This window comes from Cavia porcellus, unplaced genomic scaffold (assembly GCF_034190915.1).
Source record: "Cavia porcellus strain 051 isolate PalLab524CR breed Dunkin Hartley unplaced genomic scaffold, mCavPor4.1 scaffold_22, whole genome shotgun sequence".
In the NCBI taxonomy this organism is placed as follows: Eukaryota; Metazoa; Chordata; class Mammalia; order Rodentia; family Caviidae; genus Cavia; species Cavia porcellus.
In genome coordinates, this window is record NW_026947505.1 from 49,402,959 (window position 1) to 49,429,299 (window position 26,341).

General features: G+C 40.9%; 1 long non-coding RNA gene across 1 annotated transcript in view; it reads right to left on the bottom strand.

Moving 5' to 3' along the window:
• Positions 1-292: 292 nt before the first annotated feature.
• Positions 293-26,341, bottom strand: part of LOC134472127 (uncharacterized) — an 81,894-nt gene continuing 55,845 nt past the window's right edge. Inside the window, exons 2-3 of the long non-coding RNA XR_010041990.1 lie at positions 4,702-4,838; positions 293-1,954 (exon numbers count right to left, since the gene is read on the bottom strand). This is a non-coding gene — a long non-coding RNA (uncharacterized LOC134472127). The remainder of the gene's footprint in view (positions 1,955-4,701; positions 4,839-26,341) is intronic.

The following is a 26,341-nucleotide window of genomic DNA, read 5'->3' on the forward strand; positions in this document are numbered from 1 at the left end:
GTTTTGTGAAGATGAATTTTCCCATCATTGGTGGGCCTGAAGCCAAGACTAAATGATCATTCACTGGGGTGCTAAACTATGCTAAATAGTTTACATAGAATTGAGTGAGAAGATATTCAACCCCAGGACTGCGAGTCTATGGTAAAGTGGTGCACAAAAGACAGAGACAGCTTCTATAACAGCATTTCTTCAGGACCTTTTCTGAAAGGTCTTTCTTGGAATTCAGAGATGCAAACAGTACCCCTTAATTCATGCAGGATTGTGTAGAAACTGAACTTAGAAAATCGGCTTCTATTTAAAATGAAATAGTGTTTATAATGCACAAGTAACGAAAATAAAAATTTGAAAGTATAAAATGGAAAATTTGTAATGAAGAAAATTGTTCAGTGATCTCATAGTTACTCAGTGTGCATATCTAAGCAAAACTCACATTAAGAACTTTGCAAAGAAGTCAACAGAGAACACAGAAGCAAGTATTGGCAGTGTCCCAAAGAACACAGAATCAGTCCACCCGTTACAGTACTGACATTTGAAATACTGTGAAAATGAAAATATGTTAAATTTGAACTAGTTATTACCTTATACTGTGAATATATTCAGAACATAGTTTTTAAATGATCAAATACTGAGATTTTTAAAGGAGTCAGTGTAAACCAGAACATTTCATTTATTCAGAACTATTTACCGCAGTTATTTGAAAGTCATTACATTTACATTGTGGATCAAAAAATTCTTTAAAAAGGTATTTTAAAATATAGAAATAAAACAATAACCATCCCTTCTAGGCATTAACTTTGTAAGGATGTTTTTCCAAACTCAAGCATATTTCAATTTCTCAAATTTGTGGATTTCTTTTTTTAACCATTGTAATGTTTCAAATAAGAATATTTATATTTTATATGTTTTAAAGTCCATGTCAGGTTCAGTAGGCATTCATGTAAGATCATTGTTTCTTAATTGATTCAAAATTTAAGAGTGAAAACAAGTCATAGTGTCTGTAAAATACAAAATATTAGCATATGTAATCAATCATCACAATATAAAGATAATTGACCATATCCAAAGGAATCATGAAATAGTCATGTGAATTCAGGTTAAAGTAGATGAGAAATAAAAAACACAAAAATGGGTTAAAAGAATTTTTCATTTATGTATTCAGCATACAAAAGTTGTCTGGTAAACATTAGTTTCATGCCAACCATGGTGGCACATGCCTGTAATCACAGCATTTGGGAGGCTGATACAGGACAATTGCTGCAAGTTTAAGGTCAGCCTGAACTATACAGTGAGTTCAAAGCAACCTGAACTACACATCAAGACCCTGCTTCCCAAAAAAGTTTCTTTGCTAATTATTGTATGTTTACCTTTAGCAGCAAGAAACACAATTATATGATTATGTCTTGTAGTATGGACTTGTTCCTTAACAGTATAATTTGAAATTTTATACGTGAAATACCTTAAATAGTGTATGTTAGCTTTCTCATTGGTGGACACAATAGCTGACACCCACAATTTAAAAGAAGGGAAGTTCAACATAGCTCACATTTAAAGGAGAATCAATTCATGGTCAGCAGCTCCAAGGCAAAAATATCATGGTGGAATGATACAAGAGTGAAGCTCTCTGTTCATGGCTATCAGGACTCAGAGCAGGGGAACAGCACCAGAAAAGAAAGGATGGAGGGAGTCCCTGCACCCCGTGCACCAGCAGAGGCCTGCCAGCAGCGGAGAAACAGCGAAGTAATGCAGACCCTGAAACCTACGTATCAGCGGAGGTCCTGCTGTCCAGGGAAACCCACGTGCCGGCAGAGGTCCTGCTGTCCAGGGAAACGTATGTACCGGCGGAGGTCCTGCTGTCCAGGGAAACCTACGCGCCGGCGGAGGTCCTGCTGTCCAGGGAAACCTATGTACCAGGGAAAAACAGCAAGGAAGGAGTGCAGTCCGCAGGAGGCCTTACCTGTAGGGGAGAACCAGCAAAGAAGCCATCGGCCTTCCTGTGAGCCAGCGGAGGTTCTGTCAGATGGGGAGAACCAGAAAAGAAGCCGCCTCCACCTCCTGCCTCCTGTCTCCTGCGTCCTCCCTCCCCCGACCAAAATTAACTGGACACCACACGGGCTAAGATGATAATACTGAATCAACCTGACATTTAAATTGCTTGATTGACTGGGCAACTGGGCAACTAATTAGAGGATAAGATCATGCAACATAATGATGATTGTGGATTTCCTACTGTCCTATCACTGTTTTGTTTTGTTTCACTTTACTCTTCTGTTTTAGTCCCTTTAAAATACAATTTAAAAATTTAAAAAGAAAAAGAAAGGATGAAGAACCAGATATAGACTCCAAGATTATGCCTCAATGACCCACCCAGACCCAACTAGAAGGGTACTCTGCAGGTCCCCTGATTGATCCCAAAACCAATCAAATGGGCACAATCAAGCTAACCCATCAAAAATAAATTTTTACAATTTGTTCTAATGGTCTTTAAAGGTTTTTAAAAAGTAGTTTTTGAGGGAGACTTTTTTAAAAAACTATTTTATCTTTTAGTACCAGAAACCAAACTCAGGGCCTCATGCTTGCCAGGCAGGTACTGCACTGCTGAGTTAAATCACTGGCCTCTACTGGTCTTTATTGGCAAATCATAATCTTATCATTTTTGCATTGTGTAAAGCTGAGATGTTTTAAATCAATTTCACTTAAATGAAGTAAAATTTTCTAGTTATTAAGTAATGAGTCGTATCTGTTTAGCATGAGATTGACAATACAAAGTCAGTGGATAACATCTTTTTCAGACCAATTATGAAATGAACTGCTAAACTGTAAGTTCCAATATTCTGCTTCTTATTGAATGCAATACCCCAAACTCTTTAATCAGAAACAGGCAATTTATCCAAACTCAATTTTTATATAACTATCCTGATCAAGTCATAAAAACTTACCATATCTTTTGGAAACTTATCACCATACAATTAATTCCCTGAGAAAATTGAATTGAAACTATTACAAGTGAAAATACATGACAGTACTTAACAGTAGAAAAAAAAGCCAAGTGAGATATAGGAGGAACATACTGTCTGGGATAAACCAACTTGTATGCTCACAACTCAAAAATGTATAATTCCTTAGTAGCCTAATTTCAGATAAAAGCTAATTGTAGTCTGTCATGGCCCTTACATTTTGGTGACACAGATTTGCCAATATTGTTCTCTTTCTCCCATTATGTGCTATTTTTCCTTCCCATCACTACCATGTGTGCTACATTTTTAGATATATAATTCATGCCAGAGAAGACAACATTTCTTTTTAGAACATGTGATTTATAAGATCATACATAGAATCTTTATGGAATGTTCATTTTAGTCTTTATATAGGGTTTTGGTTTTTGTAACTCTTTGAGAGCAAAGAATGCATAATAAGGGGGCTGGGGATTTAGCTCAGCGGCATAAGCGCCTGCCTTGCAAGCAGGCAGTTGTGAGTTCGATCCCTGGTACCAATAAAAACGAAAAAGACCAAAAAAAAAAAAAAAAAAGAATGCATAATAACATTATATAATGATATGCTATTATTAAATGTTTGGGGTATCCCACATGCTTATGATTTCTGGTTTTAAAATTTGGAATTTTGGGTTCAGTTAATATCAGGACAATAACTTTCCCAATATTAAGTACCTGTCTGTAAATCATAAAACAGTCATTGTATTTGTGCATCATAGTGAATGAAGAATTCTGACATTTCTGTTCCTATAACATCTACACAACCAAGGTCTTGCTGTTTGTTATGTTCCAGACTGTAAAAATTTTGTCAATTTATTATGTGCTTCTTATTTCTTGACTCTTATTAGTTCATGTTTGCAATACATAAATGACTACGTTCACTGTAGGGAATTGGTACATGTATGTGATACATTCCAATTTTATTCAGTTTCCCTCCTCCTTGCATCCCACTTTTATTTTTCCACTATGAGATTCATCAATTTATCTTTTAAGATCTTATGAAGTTAATTATCATTTATACAGATTGAAAACCAGACTAAACGGCCAGAGAATCATTATGTGCTTCTTGAAGGAATCTGAAAAACTAACATTTCTGAGTACTGATTTTGCTGGGTAGTTTCATGTACATTATCTTACTTCTCTCCAAAGTAAGTACAGTGTCCATAAACCCCAGTGATAATTTCTCCTTAAAGAATGACCCGGGTCATAGGCATCACATTTGGTAGCTAAAGTTTTTCTGCAGATAAAATGATGCTGAGGTAAATTTGGAGGCCACCTTGTCCAACATGGCAGCCACCAGACACAGGTGGCTATTTAAATTTCAACCAATTAAATTAGAAAGTTAGTTCCATAGTCACAGTTGCAATGTGCCAAGTGCCCAAAGGCTGCATCTGGTTAGTGGTGATTCATCACCTCAGAATGTTGTATTAGACAGTGTTACAATAGACAGTATTTTCATTGGAGAAAACAAAAGTGGAGCTTAATATGCAAATGTATTAGACTGAGCAAGAATTAATTCAACATTAAATAATAACATCACATGAACAATAATCAATGGGAGAAATAAAAACTAGGTAACCTTTCTCCTTACTGAAAGCCCTGCCCTCATTTCCTATAGAATTTGTATTTTAGAAAATTTGTAATTTCTTTCCTTTCCTGAGATGTAAATAACTTTATAAAGCCTTTTGCCAGTTTTACAACCCAATAATACCTCTGCTTCAAAGGCCTGGGAGCCATCCCTTTGAAATGTAATCATCAAAGGAAATAACATCCTTGTCTCCCAACTGCTGTGGGAAAGCAGAAGACCGACTTCATGGACACTTTGCTTGAGGTTGCCAAAACTATCTCCTGTCAAAAGAAATGAGAAGTTGATTTTTCCTTTGGATAAAGCCAGTTAGCAGATGGTGTACGTCCTACCCCTAAGGTCCTCCTGTACTTTTGTGACACCTCGTTTCAGCCCTTATAAACCCCTGATTCCTCTGCCTTACTCTCTCCCTAATACAAAACCCTTCAATAAAGTCATCCTCACTTATTTAATTATTATTTATAATTATTATAATTATTTTTCTTTGATACCAGTTTTCAGAAAATGAAAGTAATAATAAAATTCAAAGTAGTACAAATCTTAGTTTATACCATAAACAGCTTTGAAATTCCCTTCTTTCTTCCTTTCTCCTACTCCTCTTTTTTTGTCTTCTCCATCTCTGTCTCTCTGTCTCTGTCTGTCTGTCTGTCTCTCTCTCTCTCTCTCTGTCTGTTTCTCATTGAACCCAGGACCTTGCTCCTGCTAGGCACGTATTCGACTGCTGAGACATACTGTCTGTCCCTTGATATTTTCTTCAGATAAGCTACCTACTAAATGATTTATATAGGCAATTATATAGCAAAGTGGGAAAAGTCAAAGGACAAAGGTTTAAGGACAGATGGATAATCGGCTTTCAAAGGTGAAACTGAGTCCAGTATTCTAGGGTATAGCATCACAATTATACATAGTTATACTTATTACCATTGCAGCATCCGCTCTGCTATGAAAACATGATGGAAAAGGAAGCTAAGTGTCTGGGGAACACTTTTTTAGAACACTATCTCCCTTAACTGAATCGAGCACCCCTGAAAGTCATTGGTGGGTCCTTCTAACAATTTATTTCCAACATGGTTCTGAGGCTGAGCCAGGACTACACCATTTTCACATCTGCACTTCCAAGTCTTTTTATTATTCTCTATAAATCTCAAGAAATTAATCTCCCAACTCCTTCTGAACATTTCGCAAACATTGACTCACTGTTCATAATGCTCTCTTCTCAGAAAGTAAATCTAATAATTTATGAAAAGATTTTTGGGCTCTTTCTCTCCCTCCCTTTGCTCCCTCCCTCTCTCCTTCCTTCCCTCCACCTGCCTCTGTGCCCTCCCTTCCTTTCCTTTTTTCATCTTTTTGACCCAGGGTCTGGCATCAGTCCTCCTGCTTCAGCCTCCCAAATGCTAAGACTGCAAGTGCACACCACCGTGCCAGGCTTCCGTCCTTTCCTAATGCCGCTCCAGGAGATTTACCTTTGTTTTCACCTGAACACTAAAGTGGATCAAAAATGCATTTTTGATGTTCTTTGCTCTTTCCTTTTCTTTTTTCCTTTTTTGGAAACAGAGCCCGGTATCAAGCTCTTCATCCTCCTCCTCACGTTAGATTTAAAAAGTGATGGCTCTGTTGTGAGTGGGGAGGGGACTGATACAGGAAGAATCACAGACTTTCCACAGAACTCAAAACACTTAATAACATATAAATCTACTTAAATATTTCTGATGTTGTATAACTTTAAAAAAGCTTTCCTGTTAATCCTGGGGGACAAATTTTAATATATGGTCTATTTTGCTACAACAAAACATAAAACTAGTAAACTTAGAGACACCGATTGGAAGTCAAAGTTTTAAAACAGTTGTCTACCTCTGCCATCCCATCTCTTATTGACATTCTCTGTAACCCTGGTAATTTGTACATGGGCTTCTCCCATTTGAAAAAACTCTATTTGTTGCTGTCTCTCATAGTGTCTCAGTGCCTACCTACGCAGCACCATCAGCATGGATTCTGCGGGCCACACCTTCCCTTGGCTTCTGAAACACCACAGTCATCTGTTTTTCCCTTGCTTAACTTGTTTGGCTTTTAAAGACTTCACTTCCTTTGTCTCAGAGCTTCCTACCAGGCAGGAAGCAAAGCACTATGGTGGAGCCCAGAAGTACAGCACTTCCTAGCTGACTGCTGTCATTAAAAACACATTTATTCTGTGCTCCTGCAAGAGTCACTTAAGAAGGGTGAATCTGCAAGTGTCTGCCCTCTTCTCAGCATCATAAGGGACGCCCCTCTCCTTTGAGTCACTCTAGGAGTGGCCTACTGGGACATTACATTTCTTAACCTAAAGAAGAGAGTATAGTGCTCAAGAGACAGGTGGTAATGATGGAGAAGGCAGGCAAGGGCTCCTTCCTACTAGTATTACAATAGTGGCCAAAGTCTGCCTTCAAATATATTCGTGCTAGCTACACTATCTGGAGAAGCTACTTGATGGCCATCCTAACAATGTATGTTTGTTCATCTGTAGAAAATTTGATTGGATTTAAAATTTATTACCTTTATGAGAAATTTTCTGTTATACCTATCCATGGGGAAAAAATAAGGAAAGACTGATAGATTTTTCTAATATAATTTCAACTTTATATTTACAGAGGATTTATAGAATATTCTTTTTATTATATATTCATATGATTTTTTTACCCATGATAAATAATCTAGAATTTGAATTCTGTGCACATTTTTTATCAGTGCTAGTGATCATGTATAATAAGAAAATATATCCAATTTGAATATAAATGATATTAAAATCAGATTAAATATAATGTTTACTATCATAGTACTTTCTATTTCATTTGTTATAATTATGAAATATAAACTTAACATGATGAAAGGAATTCTGTTTCCCCAAAAGAATATATTGAAGCCTTAAACCCCAGTACCTAAGGATAAGATCTTATTTAGAAGCAGGGTCATTTCAGAAGTAATTAGTTAAGGCAAAGGTTTAGAGTAGGAAGGGTCCTTAATCCAATGTAACTTGAGTTCTTATAAGAATATGGCCATGTGAACACAGAGACAAAGAGAAATCTTGTGTGGTAATGAGGGTAAATACTGAAGACTTATAACTATTAGCCAAGGAACTTTGAAGACTGGCAGCAACCACCAGAAGCAAGAAAAGAGAAAGAGAACAATTTCACTGAAGGTTTCAGAGGCACCAGTTTTTGCTGACACCTCAATTTTGGATTGCTAGCCCCAGAACTATGAGATAATAAATTCCTCTTGTTTTTAGCTACACTATTTATGGTACCAAAGTATAGTATGGCAGTCATAAAAAACAAATATAGATAGCATTGAAAAATGTCACTGAGCCTCATATACGGACGGTTAGATTTCTTAGAAACTGCCCTCAGTGACATATGCCTATATTGTTCTGTTTGTGATGGTAAGTAGAAAGCTGAGAAGCAGTCTTCCATCCCTTCTTAAACAAGAGCACTTGTCCGTGTTGTCATGTCTTCTCATAATCCACCGAATCTTGCTTCATGATCCTACTATTCAATTTATAGCTGATTGATCACCTTAAATCCGTGTCTCTAAGCTCAGGTGTCTCTCCTGAGTCTCAGACTCTAATTAACTACCTACTGCATTTGAAGGTCCCATGGTCAAATTGAGACTGCAAGACCCAACTGGGATAATTACAGGAACCCTTGAGAGGTTTGAAGTTAGATTACCAAGGCAGACACGGAGACGTGGGGGTCTGGGCATTGCCTCTGGACACAGCTCTAGCATTTTCTTGTCATCTTAGACAAAACTTCGTCCTACGGCCTCCCTTGAACCCATCTCCATCAAAGTGCAGAGAGTATGAAGAACAAATCCTGAGAAAAAGCATCATCTTGAGAAACCTAAAATGCAGATAGATAAACGACACCATCTGTGAGAATTTGTCTTCACTACAACACGGCCAAAAACGTGCCATGCGTAATAACAGGCTAACTCATGATGTTAAAGGTAAATTATTCACCAAAAACTGTTAAAAACTACAAGAAAGGTTTTGTTAAGCTACTACAGCAAGGAGATTCCAGTATATAAATAAACTCGAATGTACAGACACAAAAGGCAGGAGGTTTAAAAAACATGTTATGTGCCGAGTTCCATGTGAGTTCCATGTGACTAGGCCGCTGTCTGTTGCCTGTGGTTATAGAAATTAGGCTTCCACCCACCCCCGGAGGTTGGGGTGGGCCAATCATTCTTTGTTTTTTCTTAATCATTCTTGATGATCGTATTTCACAGTGATAGTTTCCAGGTCCCTGAGAAAGACATTCCTGGAATGTACAAGATAAATCTCAAAAAGAAAATAAATTTATAACTGCAAGTTTTCTACATTAAATGCTCTGAGAGAGGAGAGCTCGGGGCCTATGCTCAGGTTTTGGCAGGAACAATCAGTAAATTCTTTTGACAGCACTGAACTTTCTCAGGGAAGTATGTTAAGGAGTACGGGCTGTCATCCTCTGTTGGGAGCCGCAGCCCCGAGCCCGGTCGCCTCACTTGGCGGACGTGAGGCCTGTAGTAAAGAGTAAAGCCTGAGGTAGATTACCCCTCCCATCGAGCACGTTAGTTTCCTGCTTACCGCGTAAGCAACCCGCTCAACAATATAGTCTGCCTGGCAACTGATGATGTTAGCCAATCAGCTTGCCTTGCTTACTTTAACATGATTGGACACTGTATCCGTATATATACTGGTGCCACCCCTGGGGGGGAAGAAGAAGCCCGGAAATAGAAGCCCAGAAGGAGCCGCGGGGAGCGGACCAAAGGAGGCTTCGGCTGGGAGCGATCCCAGGGCAGGCTGTACGGAGAAGGAAAATAAAAGAAAAGGTTGTCCACTGCCAGACTTTGTCGTGTGTCCTTCCTGCCGGCCGGGAGCGGACATCGACATTTGGAGGCCCGCACGGGGACTGATCACCCCCGAGACGTGACAGCGGACAACGCTCCAGTACAGAGCTGCGAGACAGGTGAGTTGGGGATAAGCCTGGGCTCTGGGTGGCGCGCACCTACAGGGCTTTTAGACTCCCCTCAGGCTCACGCGTAAGTGGCGGATTCCTTGGGCCTCACGCGGTGAGTAACATATTAAAAGATGGGAAACATGCTAGGTAGCAACACTAAGAGCGAGGGTGGTTGTGGAGAAAGCTCTCAAGAGCTTACAAAAGTACGCAGGGTATTTGAGCAGGCCCAGTCGGGGAGCTCCCGAGAGGGGCCCGTCAAGGGGAACAAAGATGCTAAGGAGAAGGACGGGGCTCTAGCCTCGGAGTCGTCTGACTCCGAGGACGAGGGAAAGTTGAATGGCAAGGAGGCCAAAGAGACCAGCTGTCAGGAGCCTAAGTCGCTCGATAAGGAGTTGCAGGGTTCTTTCCCAGTAATTCAGGGTACCACAGAGCCATTTGTTGACTTTGTGGCCCGAATGCAAGATGCTGCCGATAAGATATTTTCTGATCCGGGAGTGGCTCGACCGCTGGTAAGGCAGCTGATTTTTGAGCAATGTACAAAGGAGTGCAAGGCAGCGATAGCTCCTCATAAGAACAAGGACCTCAACGCCTGGATTAGGATATGTAGAGAGATAGGGGGGCCGCTCTCCAACTCGGGAGTGGCTGCTCTCCTGGCCGCGGCTGTACAGCAGAGGGGACCTCGCGGGTTAGAAGGGGAATGTAAGGCTAAAGGGTGTTTTGCCTGCGGGGAGCCAGGACACATTAAACGTCATTGCCCAAACAATACAGATGCTAGGCCTCGCCCTAGGAATGAAGAACCATATGTTTGTGGGCGATGCAAGAGGGGATCACACAAAGCTGAGGAGTGTAGGTCGGTCTTTGATGCTCAGGGCAACCGTATTTGTGGACGAGATGCTAGAGGGCCAAAAAACGGCCAGAGGGGGCCCCCTTCACAGGCGGGCCCCCGCCCCAGAGACAGGACAGCTCAGGATGGCAGCCTTCAACAAGGGCCACCCCTGGGTCAGCAGGTGTGGACCTCAGTGTCGCCTCCAGACTTATATTAGTGCCTGATATGGGTGTTCGAGTGGTTGAAACCACCTTTAAGGGACCGTTACCCGAAAATTCCGTGGGTCTGGTGATCGGGAGATCCTCCACGGCCCTTCGGGGTCTCATAGTAGTCCCGGGGGTCATAGGCTCAGACTACACAGGACACATTAAAATTATGGTTCAATCTCTTGTGGGTACTATGGTAATCAATAAAGGAGACAAGATAGCGCAGCTCTTGCTGCTCCCCAGTCTCCACAAGAGATTCCCCTCAAAGCAGAAAATTAGAGAAAGTCAAGGTTTCGGTTCCTCAGGGGAAGTCTTCGAGGGACTCCATATAATACTTGATAAAAGGCCCATGCTCTCACTTAAGGTCAATGGCAAGAATATAACAGGGCTCCTAGACACAGGAGCTGACCGTTCCATTATCTCTAGAAAGGATTGGCCCTCCAACTGGCCCACCAACACTGCAGATAACACGCTGCAGGGCCTGGGGATGGTGTCAGCTCCTCAGGTTAGTGCTTCAACCCTGTTCTGGTGCGATGAGGAGGGTCATCAGGGCCATTTCCAACCTTTTGTGTTGCAGTTGCCAGTGTCTCTATGGGGAAGGGACATCCTCACTCAGATGGATGTCACGCTTACGTCAAACTGCTCCCCCCAGGCTAAGGATATACTCAGGAACCAGGGATATACCCCCGGCAAAGGCTTGGGCAATGCCCTACAGGGTCGGACATCCCCAATACCAGTAGAGAACAAAAAAGGTAGGCAAGGGCTGGGTTTTTCTTAGGGGCCGCTGAAGAAGCTCTCCTACCCACTTCGATCAAAATCACCTGGAGGTCAAATGATCCGGTTTGGGTACCTCAGTGGCCCCTGCCTAAGGAGAAGCTATTAGCCTTGTCAGAAATAGTCAGTACACAACTTAGATTAGGACACATTAAGCCGTCAACCTCCCCATGGAACACCCCCATTTTTATAATTAAGAAAAAGTCTGGCAAATGGAGGCTGCTCCATGATCTAAGGGCGGTCAACGCGCAGATGCAGTCCCTGGGGGCGGTCCAGAGGGGGCTGCCAGCTCTCTCAGCCATCCCTCAGTCCTGGCCAGTTTATGTTATAGATCTTAGAGACTGTTTCTTCTCAATCCCCCTGCATCCAGAGGACACTCATAGGTTCGCCTTTACTTTACCCACCATTAACCAAGAAAGCCCTGATCTCAGATACGAGTGGATAACGCTGCCCCAAGGTATGGCCAACAGTCCCACTATGTGTCAGATTTACCTTGATTCCCTACTGGCCCCCCTACGGAAATCCTTTCCCAAGATAAGATGTGTGCATTACATGGACGACCTTTTGCTCAGCGGCAGGGACCCAGACATGCTAAATAATATGCTCGGCCAGTTGGTCGAGGCCCTGAGACAAGCTAATCTGCATGTTGCCCCCGACAAGATTCAGGGAGGAGAAATGGTGACCTACTTAGGCGCGAAAATCTCCCCTATGCTAGTCTCTCCACAGAAGGTCACCATTAGGACGGATGGCGTTAGGACCCTAAATGACATGCAAAAGCTATTGGGAGACATTAATTGGATTAGGTCATATTTACATATACCAAATTCAGATCTCAAACCCCTGTTCGACCTTCTGAAGGGAGACCCAGATATAGCCTCCCACAGGAGGCTCACTCCTGAGGCAAGAGCTGCCTTACAGAGAGTGGAAAAAGCCTTAGGTGGGGCTACCTTACACAGAATTGAACCAGGGCGACCCTTTGATGTCTGTTTGCTACAGACTAGTCTACAGCCTACAGCGGTGATTTGGCAGAAAGGACCATTACTGTGGATACACCCTAAGGTCTCACCTGCAAAAGTCATGGAGCATTACCCGGAGGCAGTCGCTTCATTGGCCCTTGAAGCGCATGATAGAGCTGTCCAACATTTTGGCTCAGGACCACAAGCCATCCGAGTACCCTATACCGCCAGCCAGATCAAGACCCTGGCTGCCTGCATAGATACATGGGCCATTCTGAGATGTGTTTTCCATGGGGATATAAACAATCAATACCCTAAAGACCCTATCTTGTCATTTGTCACTCAGCACCCTATAATTTTTCCAAAGGTTACTGCCTCTGAGCCATTAGTCCCAGCAACTACAATATACACAGATGGCTCCAAGACGGGGATAGGCGCCTATGTGATCCTAGGCAAGCCCCCGGTTACCATACAATTTGAACCTGATCAGCCTCAGGTGGTGGAACTGCAGATCGTTAAAATGATTCTTGAACGGTTCTCAGAAGCCATTAATATTGTCTCCGATTCTAGGTATGTGGTCAATGCTATGCAAGTGCTTGAGACTGCCGGTTTAATTAGATCCACTTCCACAGTGGCTGGGCTGTTCCTGTCTATCCAGACATTGCTTCAGAACAGACACCATAAGGTCTTCACCACCCACATAAGAGCACATACATCCCTGCCGGGGCCCATGGCACAGGGGAATGCAGCTGCTGATACTGCCACTCGCCCGTTATGGATTTTTACCTTACTAACACCAATCGAGCGAGCCCGTGCCTTCCATGATAAGTTTCATGTCAATGCCAGGACACTAGCAAACCATTTCCATGTTTCCAGAGCAGATGCACGAGATATCGTGCGACTATGTGACTCCTGTGCCACATACAAACCTGCCATACCGATGGGAGTAAACCCTCGAGGTTTGATCCCTGGTGATGTTTGGCAGATGGACATCACACATATACAGGAATTTGGGACTCTTAAATATGTTCATGTTTCCACAGACACCTGTTCTCACGTCATATTCGCAACAGCAGAAACAGGTGAAAAAGTGTCTAATGTGATCAATCATTGCCTGGCGGCTTGGGCCGCATGGGGCAAACCAAAAATATTAAAAACTGATAATGGACCAGCCTATATAGGCAAAGCCTTCAATGAGTTCTGCAAAATGATGGAGGTTCAATTAAAACATGGTATCCCATACAATCCCCAAGGTCAAGGAATCATTGAGAGGGCTCATAGAAGCCTCAAAGAAATTTTACAAAAACAAAAAGGGGGAGTAGGCCAAGGCCTGGCCCCAAAGGCGCGATTATCCATGGCACTATTCACACACAATTTTTTAAATTTAAATAATGATAATTGCTCCCCAGCCGTGGAGCACTGCAACCCTTCCCCCAACCATAAAGGGTGGGTGAAGTGGAAAGATGTCCTGACAGGACAATGGATGGGCCCGGATCCAGTGGTCAGCTGGAACCGAGGCGCGGTTTGTGTTTTCCCACAGGAATCGGGACGAGAACCACTGTGGGTACCGGAGAGACTGACACGGGCGACAAAGCCCTCGACTGAAGATCAGACCTGCCCTACCGGAGATCCATCACAGACCAACCAACAAGATGAATAGAAATAGCGGTAGCCCGAAATGGACAAGAAGATCCTCAGGCATATGCATGGCTCGCTCGCCTAGCCTACGACCGAGTCTAGGGGTGGTGAGCTTCCCACACTCCTCCTCTAAAAAATTATGACATAGCTGGGTAGGAGAGTCAATGACGGGTAAGAGCGTACTCCCCCGGTGCGACTCAACCTAAGCCAGGCCCTACCCCATCCTGCACGTAAGCCGCTGGACTGTTAGATGCTGCCCAGGTCTAAATTTCTCTCCGAGGGGATTTCTTTACGGAGAGGAAATGAGTGCAAGCTTGTGTGCATCCGGGTTCCGTCCAGTTTGTGCCTGGCCCTAGAAAAAGGACGAGGGCCTCAGGGCCTTGGCAGACCACGGGACGGCCGACCAGGGTCTAAGCCAAGGACCTACGGTGGGCCTACGCATAGGGCATAAGCCTCTGCACCCAGTCCAGAAAGGGCTACGATGCGCACATTCATAAAAAATAAAAAAGGGGGAGATGTTGGGAGCCGCAGCCCCGAGCCCGGTCGCCTCACTTGGCGGACGTGAGGCCTGTAGTAAAGAGTAAAGCCTGAGGTAGATTACCCCTCCCATCGAGCACGTTAGTTTCCTGCTTACCGCGTAAGCAACCCGCTCAACAATATAGTCTGCCTGGCAACTGATGATGTTAGCCAATCAGCTTGCCTTGCTTACTTTAACATGATTGGACACTGTATCCGTATATATACTGGTGCCACCCCTGGGGGGGAAGAAGAAGCCCGGAAATAGAAGCCCAGAAGGAGCCGCGGGGAGCGGACCAAAGGAGGCTTCGGCTGGGAGCGATCCCAGGGCAGGCTGTACGGAGAAGGAAAATAAAAGAAAAGGTTGTCCACTGCCAGACTTTGTCGTGTGTCCTTCCTGCCGGCCGGGAGCGGACATCGACAATCCTCGGAACACATCTTTGAACTGACAGAAATGACACTGGTGTTTGCTTAGTTTCATAGAGAAATGGAAAAGTTACCTGTGCTGTTTGTGGCAGCTTTTATAGGCCAAGGTTTAGAGTGGTAAGAAAGGACTTCGAAGAGCCCAGGCGAAGTTTAATCAAGACCATGAGTGTTTATCTCTGATGTGAATCATTGTGAAGTTCCTCCAATCACACTGTGTTCTCAAAGAATAAAAGGAATGCTGTCAATTTTTTACTGTATTTAAATAATAGTGGCACTCAGTGCCCTCTGTGAAAAGCAAAAGTCAGACTAAATAAACCTGACATGTCTGTTATCACCAAAGGCCAAGTTGCAGGAATTTAACTCATTCATATAACTTCTATTAGTAGCTGAGAACAGACTTTTATTAAAGAAGCAAATTAATATAGAGATCTAAGGTAACGTGTGCAAAAGCCTTGATATGGGAGTTGTGACTTTACCAGGAAGAAGTAGGTGAAGCGTAGTAAATGAGCACAGAGCAGTCTGAAATGTGGCTGGAGGAGAACCGGGTCGCACGGGGCCTTCTCACCAGTGGCGAGGAGTTTACATTTCATTCTAAATGCAGTAGAAACTCAGGAAGCATTTTAAGCAGATAGATGAGACCATCAGATTTACAGATTTTTTAAAAATTGCTTTGGTTATTTGTGGAAAAAAGAATAGTAAGAGGAAAGATTGCAAGTAGAAAACAATTTTGTAAGTTGTAGAAAATTCCAGAGAAATGAGGTGATAGCTCGTACTAGGGAGACAGCAGTAAAGATGGAGAGATATGAATGGATTTAAGTTATACTTGAAAAGAGAACAGACTGTAAATAAATTAGGTTTACAGAAAGGGAAAATTTAAGGGAGATGCCTAGATTTGTGATTTGAAGTAAATACCAGAGTAAAGTAGATTTGGGGAGGAGACTGAATTATGTTTAACAGAAATGGTCAGTTAGGCACTGGATATATGAATCAAAAATGCAGGGAAGAACTCAAGCTCAAGATTTGGAAGTCATCACCACATAGAAGACACTTAAACTCATCATCTTTGGGATTTAAATAACATGTAACATAAACATTTTAGACAATGAGGAGATGAGGAAATACAGTTGTCTATGTCACTTATTATTTTAATGGTAGCTGTTAAGTATTACATGTATACATTTTATATATTGTATGTTAAATGTCCTTTAGGCATACAGAAATATGATAGAGAAAGAGACAGAGACAGGTGGACAGAGAGGTATCTTGTCATGTTTTACAATGCTGTGATCCTCAAAGTCAACAGCGCTGCTTATGCTAATAAAAGTCTATTCACTGTGTGGCCTAAAGGTGGAGTACAGAAGGGTAAGTCATCACCTGCTGGTTCATTCCTGCCCTATTACAGAAATATCAGAGTAAAGGCAATGACTCCTCGCTGTCACCCTCTGGATATAAGAGGGTGGAGCACAAGTACTCCAAACAGAATCCTCCCGTGCCCAGCAGAGGCACGCTGCACTGTATCATTTACTGTGACTGCATGATTGCGGTAAGTCTTTCATGGCACATATCCAGAGGTCAGCCTGGGGCGGTTGCAACCTGCAACAGGTAGGTTTATTGATGCGATTTCTCTCAAATATTCAGATATTTCTTCCCCACAGCAGGTGTTGAACTCAAGGGAAGCTGAGCTACTACATTGTCAGCAACAAGCCCCAACCCTGCCCTGCTTGGAGACACTCTGGCCTTGAATTTGTGATCCTTCTTTCTAGTCTCCCAAACACCTGGGACTACAAAGCTTTGCCAATTCCCCTTGGCAATAAATTTTCTTTTTATAAAATTGTATATTTTCCTGCAGGTCAAACAATTAGAATTCAGTAGACTCTTAGATTAGGAAATGTTCCATAATATCCCCAGTTTGTTGCAGTCATTTTTTTTTTTTTTGTCTTTTTCGTTTTTTATCGGTACAAGGGATCGAACTCACGACCGCCTGCTTGCAAGGCAGGTGCTTATGCCGCTGAGCTAAATCCCCAGCCCCAGTTTGTTGCAGTCTTAGCATATTGCAATTTCATGAATATTTCACTGTACTCAAAGTTTACTATTTTAAAGAATTATATGGAGAAAACTGCTTCTGATTCTGGAGGTGCCTGGCTTAATGCTTATTTTCTTCAGGCTTTAATTTCTCTATTTTAAAATGTATTTTAAACGAATGCTATACATTGCTTCTAACAGAAGTTATCTCGGATAAGTAATTCAGATTAGTTTTTGCTAATCAAGAATTTTCAACTCTCTGACGTTCTAAAGTAGCATGGTACACAGGTACAATAGTACATGCCTGTAATTTCAGCACTTGGGAGGCTGAGGCAGGAGAATCACTGTGAGTTCAAGGTATACCTGAGCTACATAGTAAGATCAAGACCAGCCTAAACTACATAGTGAAACCCTGATTCCAAAAAACCTTAATAACAATAGAGGAGTATGCAGGATTAAAGCTGGTATATTTCTAGTGTATTCGGCACTGCTGCTTCTTCAAGCCTTCACTATTAGAGACTTTAGCCTGAGAAGCCTCATTTTCATCTGTAACATTGTCGCCCCCTGATTGATGTGTTTTGAAATTTTGTTTCAGTTTTTTCTTTTTCTTTTGAAGTAAAATAGATTTGGAAAATAGTAAATAAACCCATGGCCTTCCCTCTGTGCTATGTTACAATCTTTTTATTTGGATTTTGATACAGATTCTCAAGTCACTAAATGTGACAATTTGTCCAGGCTGGGCTTGCTCCTTTGATCATCCTGCTTCCCCCTTCCGGAGTGCTGGGGTTACCTCGGGCAGCACACACGCAGTCAGTGGCAAATAACTCCTATAAGAACGAGAATAACTTTTTAAAAAAAGACCAATATACTGTAGTAACCACTTTGGGAGTGTAGTGGATTAAAGTTTTAATCATTTTGATGAATTTTTCTGCTCTTTGTTCTGAGCCTTGTCATCTGTTTTTTACTTCATAAATATTAACACTGTGATTATTATTATTGTCAGCAAGAAAAGCCATTACTAACATTCAGTTGCACAATTTAATTAATTTAAAATTAAATGTAATTAATAACATACCATTTTATGTATACATCTTTGGAGAAGAGTCCATGCAAGGTTATAAACAAATAGACACAAACGTTAACAAAAATCCAAACAGAAAACCAAGCCAGCCAGAATGCAAAACAACTCCCCCCCCCCCCCCCGTGGCTTTACACAAGCAAATGACTTTAGATTTCTGGTGGCTGTCAAAGGTGACTGCACGTCAGACAGCGCAGTTCCACCCCACACCGTGTGACTTTGTAGGGTGCCCACAAGTAGCCCCATCGGCCCTGTCTCCCCAGTTTGCTTACAAGCTGATCTCATAGTGCGCTCTGCTCAGCTCCTGAAGCGCACAGCTGGACACTGCTAACAAGGATCCTGAACCAGTAGCTCCCCAAAAGCCCCTCGGATGTGAGCGGTGACTGAGGAGCCCCGGAGCCCTTCCCTGGTTCACATTGCCAGTGCCCATGAAGTGCCCTGTGTGGATCTGAGCATTGTGCAGCAAGGCAGGGCTGAGATGAGATTTCTAGGCTCCATGCTTTCCATTACAACATGTTTCTGGACAACCAAAAAAACCCCCCACATAACACATCCGTCTTTGTTAGGAAACTTTAGTAGCTTAAAACTTGCCCCATTTAGTATTTGAAACAATGTTTCAAGGGTTCAGTGTCTTCCACTTATTTTCATTATTTCTCCGGTTTCTACCCACTCTGTACTGTCCTTTCTTCTCTCTGATTCTAAAGCCATTCTTCTTAGTTTATTTACTCTTAATTGTGGAAAAATATTTTAAGTACACAGCTCAGTAATAGTATGTACATTCACACTGTTGCACACAAATCTCCAGAACTGCTCATCTTGGGAAACTGCCGCTCCTTCGCCTGTTAAGCATCTTTTTCCTCTTAGCCCAGCCCCTGGAGACCTGCGTTCTATGTTCTGTTTATAAATTTACTGCTCTGGATACATTTTGTGAAATTCTACAGTATTTGCTCCTTCTGTGACTGGCTTATTTCATTTAGTGTAATGTCTCCAAAGTGTTCCCGTGTTACACCTTGTCAGAGCTTTTTTCCTTTTTAAAATTCTGAACCAGATGATGTGGTGCATGTTTGTAGTCCCAGCACTTGGGAGCCTGAGGCAGGAGGATCACTGTGAATTTGAGGTCAGCCTGAGCTGCATAGTGAGTTCAAGACCAGCCTGAACCACATAGCAAGAACTTACCTCAAGAACAAAACTTAAAAAATAAGATAAAATACATAAAATAAAATTCTGACGAATGTCCCATTACATGTATACGTTGTACTTTGTTTATGCATTCATCTGTCAATTGCTTCTACTTTTGGCTATCAGGAATGTGGATAAACAGATACCACGTTGAAATGGACTATTTTCTATTCTGTTCATGTGTACTTGGAAGTAGATCTGCTGGATCCACAGTCTAGAAGAACTGCTTCTTTTTTTTCCCTCTGTGTGTGTGGTACTACAGAGTGTTAACCAATAGAGAGTTCCACGGGGCTTCTTTTTAAATTGTTGGTATCCCAGACAAAGAATTGGACAAGACACATAGAAAACAAAGTGAAAGCATATATTTATTTAACAGAAAAGAAATATGCTCTGCATAGTGAGAGCCGGCTCACAGTGGGCCCCAAAGATCAGAGAAGAGAGTCTTTTATGTTTAATCGAGTGTCTAAGTTGCTCCCTGAGGGCTATCCTGGGAATGTCTGATAACTCACGCTGAATTACGTTCTTTGTATTAACCGCTGATGTTTTGTCCCATAACTTACTTTGTTATAACTGTACTCAGGAGATGCAGCCCATACGGATGACCAGACAATGAGTTTGTGGTCAAAGGATACTGTTGGACACATTGAGGTGCTTATACCTGAACTGAGGAATTCCCCAGGTGCGGATCTGTGGGCTGCTGTGGCTGTTGTGTGGGAGTCAGAGAGGCAGCTCCCTAGGCAGTACTGAGAGCCTTGAAGAGAGCTGATGAGGTGGTCTGTGGTCCAGAAGAAGCCATGAGCTCGCCTGTGCTCACTGCTATCCTGGGGTCAAATTCAAGGAACATCGAACCACGGCTACAGCTTTTATGTTTTGTTTTCATTTTGAGACAGGGTTTCACTGACTTGATAAGCTTGTCTAAAACTTATAATACTCTTGCCTCAGCCTGAGCAGCTGGGATTACAGACATGTGCCATCTCACCAAGCTCTATTTTTAATGTTTTGAAGAACTGCCATTTTGTTTTCCATAGTAACAGCACAATTTTACATTTACACCACAAATGCCTAAGGATTGTAATTTTTCCACATCTTCCCTAATATTTGCCACCTTCTGGTATTTTTAAATACAAAGTTATAGGCAGAATGGTGTCCCTCAAGTTTTGTGTATTGAATTATAACCCCCAGCACCTTAAAATGTAACTATATTTGGAGATAGAGTTTGTAGGAATTAATCAAGTTAAAATAAAGCCTTTATGTTGGATCTAATCCAATCTTATTTGTGTCCTCGTAAGAGGAGATTAGGATACACAGACAAAAATGAAAGATGGACACACAAAAGACAGAACCTATGGATACTTTGCAGAAGGCAGCCATCTGCAAGTCAGGGAGAGAGGCCACAGAAGAAACTGAGCTGGCTAATTCCCTGGAATTGGACTTACAGATCCTATAACTGAGGAGATAAATTTCTTTTGCTGAAGCAGAGTAATTCTTAGCCGTCCTCATGGGTGTATATAGTACATCATTAGTAAGTGTGATTTCCATTATCCTAACAATTAGTGATGTTGAACATCTGTAAGAAATAGTTTGTTAACTATTTCTATGTTTGCTTTGAAGGAACTTCTTTTGCACAGTTTTTATTTTTACTTTTTGGTTGTAGAAGTTCTTTATATAGTCTGGATATTAACTACTCATCAGATACATGATATGAAAATATTTTTTTCCCATTCGGTGATTTGCCATTTCTCTCTGGATTATGTTCCTGGACATGAAAAGTGTTAAATCTGATGTGTCTGATTTATCCATATTCTTTTGTCCAGTTTTAGAGATTGAACCCAGGTTCTTGCATATGTGAGGTAGGTGCTCTACTGTTGACTACGTTCTCAGGTCTTTCTCATGTTTTATTTTGAAACAAGATCTCACTAAGTTACACAGAGTAGCCCGATTTATGGGGATATGACACTTTTAGCTTTTTTGACTATGGTTTTGGTGCTATATCCAAGAAATAGCTGCCAAATTCAATGTCATGAAACTTTTCTCCTAATTTCTTTTCCTAAGAGTTTTCTAATTTTAGCTCTTATGCTTAGTCTTTAATTCATTTTGAATTAATTTTATATATGAATATAGTAAAGGAACAACTTCATTGTTTTGTACGTAAAAACACCTGTAAATAAGGCTATTTTTATGGCTACTCACTCTACATTCAAAGCTGAGTATGGAAAATTGACCTTTGGATCAAAACTGAGTCTATAATTCCTTAAAGAACAAAGTTTGCAGACTTTTATATACGACAAGCAAGGCTATGGGATGCAGGTTAAAAGTACTGACTTTTGGAAAGTACCACTTCCACATAGCATGCCTCTGGGATACTTCAAGTGGGATCTGTCCACTTTCTGGGGCCTCAATCCCAAACGTTCTCCATTATATTGAGAGTTACTGTCTCTGACTTATCATATAAACTTTCACGTCACTCCCTTCTGCTCTAGCACTTCTGCCCAGGTATTGACTGACCTTTGAGAACTATCTTGGGAAACACACACACACAGACACAATCACCCTACCTGGATGACCAGGGGAGTCAACCTGTCTGAGTCCAGCGTTGGCAAATGGGATGGGGAAGCTAATGGATAAATGCTTTTCCCTTTCGTGCAACAGTCAGAGCTCTTAGGTGCTCTATATAAAGCTTCTCAGATGTGCAAGCAGAATCTAAAACCAGTGATTTGTAGTAGCAGCCAACACAGTAATACATTCTTGTTTTGCTTCTTTTCACCCTGTCCTCTCTTCAACCCTTGCTGGCTCATTGGGTCCAGTCCCTCACAAATAACCACAATTACCCAAGCCTCTGTCTCATACTCTGCTTTCAGGGGAACTCAAGTTAAGATGGACACAGTATTATGAAGTTAGGGTGCCTTGTTCCTAATAAAGTACCTATCCATCCACATGGATGTTCTTCTGTTTTCTGTCCTTAACTGAACGGAGAAGGAAGGCAAAAGATGATGGAAAATTTGGAGTTTATTTTCTATACATAATAATTAAATTCCTCTGTTGCACTGTTTTATCTTTGTAGGCGATGGACCAATTACTTCCAAGTGAAATGGAGAAGAGAAAATTGACAATAATGTTTGCAGGAACATATTTCTTAATACGTCCTTCGTTACATGGGAGAGTTCCCTACACAGTGCTTCTGTGACTCATACAGAACCTTCTTGCTGAAGCAGAATGGGTGATAATTTCCTGGGAAAATATACTGAGGGCCACAAAATTCTACCTAATGTTAGGAATAGAAGGGAAATAAGAACTCGAAGCATTGGGGATGATCTCCAATCTATGAGACTGGAAATAGTCTGGTCAGCTCTGTCACCAAGACAAGTAGCAGCTCAGAGGCTTCACCCAGTCCCACCAGGTCTGCCAGCTCACTTAGCAGTTGCTTGCTTTTGGTTTCAGCTGAGATGCCAGCTGCTGTAGCTGCGGAGGACCTGAGGGCACAAAGAGTCAGGGAAGGGTCTGACATAAAGTCAGCTTCCGGCAGCAGTCTGAAGGCTGCTGTGAAGCAAAGCAAAGACAGACTTACCACCAGGTCACCCAGAAAAAAGGAACAGAGTGGGGCAGCGTCCCCATACAAAACCAGAACACATCGAACAAGCCCATGCATACAGTAGATGCCTTTCACGATGGTCCACTGCCACAGCTCTGGGTGTCCTTGGTAAATGCATGAAGACAGTTTAAAGTCATCTTCCCTGGTTCTCTGTTATGAAAAATGAAATCCATGAACTAGGAATATTGGAATCACCTGTGTGCTCATTAGAAATGTAGACTCTCACTTCCATTTCAGAACTAACTGGTCTGTAGTTTCTAACAAGATTGCTGGTTGCTTCTCATGCTTCTTATAGTTTGTTGTCAGTGAATCAGTCATATTTCATATATTTCCTAGGTGTTTATGAATGATTTGTCTGAGAGATTTTCAAGAAAGGGAGAGACACAATTTCTCTAGGAACTTTAGAAAGTGTGCGTTGGGGTGCATTTTGGTTGTCATAATGAAGTCACTAACATTCAGTAAACAGGTGAATGAAGTGAATTATTTCAGATCCTAAAAAAAAAACAATTTCCAAAACAGATGATATACCCAACAAAACTGTTTTCAAAATGGATAGAGAAATAGATACTTCCACAACAAAGAACAACTGAAGAACTTCATGACTACAAAACCAACCTGGCAAAGAATACTGAAAGATATTCTAGATAGACATAGGAAAAATCCACTAAGCAAGGCAAACAATAAAACAGAGTGAAAAGGTAAAGAATCAACCTCAGAAAGATAACATGTCGAAAATAAACCAATATATATCAATTTTAACCAATAATGTAAATGACCTCAATTCACCAATTAAAAGAAACAGACTGGCAGAATGGATCAAAAAACAACATCCAACCATATGCTGTATACAAGACACCCATCTAACCCAAAGGGAAACTCATAGACTGAAAGTCAAAGGATGTAAAACAATACTTCATGCAACAGGAACCCAAAAAAGAGTAGGGGTAGCTATTCTATTTGCAGACAATGTGAACTTCAAACCAAGAATGATCCAAAGAGATAAAGAAGGTCATTATATACTAATTAGAGGAAAACCTCAAGAAGAAGAGATAACAATCTTAAATATCTATACACATAATTTGGGAGCACACAGCTAAAGAAAAAAAATATTAACAGAAATGAAAAATCAAATAAGCAATAACACAATTATAACAAGAGACCTTAACGTGCCATCGATGCAAAGGGATAGATCAACTAGAGAGAAAATCAGCAAAGAAATAACAGAACTGAATCACATCTGTGAACAAATGGACTTGGTAGATGTATACAGAGTGTTCCACCCAACAACATCAGATAATACATTGTTCTCAGAAGCACATGGAACATTCACTAAAATAGACCATATACTAGCCCACAGAACATACTTAAGTAACTGCAAAAGAATTGAAATTATCCCTTCATGTTATCAGATCATATATCGGATCATAGTGCCATGACACTAGAAATTAATGACAAAAGAAACTGAAAAAACACAAACACATGGAAATTGAATAATACACTCCTGAACAATCAGTGGGTCACAGAGGAAATTAAAGAAGAAATTAAACAATATCTACAAGCAAATGAAAATACAAATACAACTTACCAGAATCTGTGGGACACAATGAAAGCAGTCTTCAGAGGAAAATTTATTGTGGTAAATTCCCACATCAGGAAAACAGAACAAACACAAATTAACAACTTGATGCTACACCTCAAACATCTAGAAAAACAAGAACAAGTCAAGCATAAAGCCAAAAGAAGAAAGGAAATTATAAAAATCAGAGCAGAAATCAATGCAATAGAGACTAAGAAAACAATTCAAAGAATCAGTGAATCAGAGTTGGCTCTTTGAAAGAATAAATAAAATTGGTAAATTCTTAGCCAACCTTATTTTAAAGGAAGGAAAAAACCTCAAATTCATGCACTAAGGAATGAAGAGGGTGAAATCACTATAGACCCTGTGGAGATACAGAAGATCACCAACACCTATTTTGAAATCTCTACTCTCATAGGCTTGCTAGCACAGAAGAATGGACAGATTCCTACAAACATATGAACTACCAAAGCTGGGTCAAGAAGATGTAAAACTGCTGAATAACTCAATTTCAATTAACAAAATTGAAAACATAATTAAATACTTATCAAAAAAGAAAAGCCCAGGTCCACGTGGATTCACTGCAGAATTTTACAAGAAGTACAAAGAAGACTTAATGCCAACACTCCTCAAACTCTTCAATGAAATTGAAAGGGAAGCAATTCTCCCTAACTCATTCCTGGGAGCAAGTATTACTCTAATACCAAAACTAGAGAAAGACCCAACTAAAAAAGAGAACTACAGGCTAATCTCCGTACTGAACATAGATGCAAAAATTTCTCAATAAAATATTGGCAAACAGAATGCAGCAAATCATCCAGAAGATCATCACCATGACCAAGTGGGATTCATCCCAGGAATGCAAGGATGGCTCAACATATGCAAATCAATAAATGTAATGCACCATATCAATAGAGCCAAATATCAGAATCACATGATCATTTCTATATATGCAGAAAAAGCTTTTGATAAGGTCCAACATTCATTCATGATAAGAACCTTACAGAAAATTGGAATAGATTGTCTTTATCTCAATATGATAAAAGCCATCTATGACAAACCAACAGCCAGCAACATAATTAATGGCCCAAAACTGAGAGCTTTTACCCTAAAATCAGAAACAAGACAAGGATGTCATTATTCATCAGTCCTATTAAATATAGTACTAGAAATACTAGTCAGGGCAATTCGATAAGAAAGAGAAATAAAAGGAGTAAGGATAGAAAAAATAGAAGTCAAATCATCATTATTTGCAGATGACATGATACTCTACATAGAAGATCCCCAAAATTCCAATGTAAGACTCCTAGGTAAATTCAGTAATGTAGCTGGATACGAAGTCAACACTCAAAAATCAATAGCATTCCTATACACAAACAACAAAATCACTGAAGGAGAAATAAGAGAAGCCACACCCTTCACAGTAGCATCCAAAAAAATGAAATACTTAGGAATAAATCTAACAAAAATGTAAAAGATCTATTGAGGGAAAAGTATAATTTAAAAAGACCTCAGAAAATGGGAAGACATCCCTTATTCATGGATAGAAGAACAAATATTGTGAAAATGGCCATTCTCCAAACTGTTACTCAGATTTAATGCAATTCCAATTGAAATACCACTAGCATACCTCACAGATCTAGAGAAATCATTCCTAAAATTCAACTGAAACCAGAAGATACCTACAATAGCAAAGGCAATTCTGAGAAACAAAGGCAAGGCAGGAGGCATCACAATCCCTGACTTGAAGTTGTACTACAAAAGCTATTGTAATAAAATCAGCATGGTACTGGAACAAAAAGAGACCTAAAGATCAATGGAATATATTAGAAGATGCAACTACAACTACAAACACACTCAATCACCTTATATTTCATAAAGGGGTCAAAGACGCCCACTGGAAAAAAGTCTCTGTAATAAATGGTGCTGGAAAAGTTGCCTCTCCATATGCCAAAAACTAAAACTAGACCCATGCCTATCACCATGTACTAAACTAAAGTCTAAATGGATCAA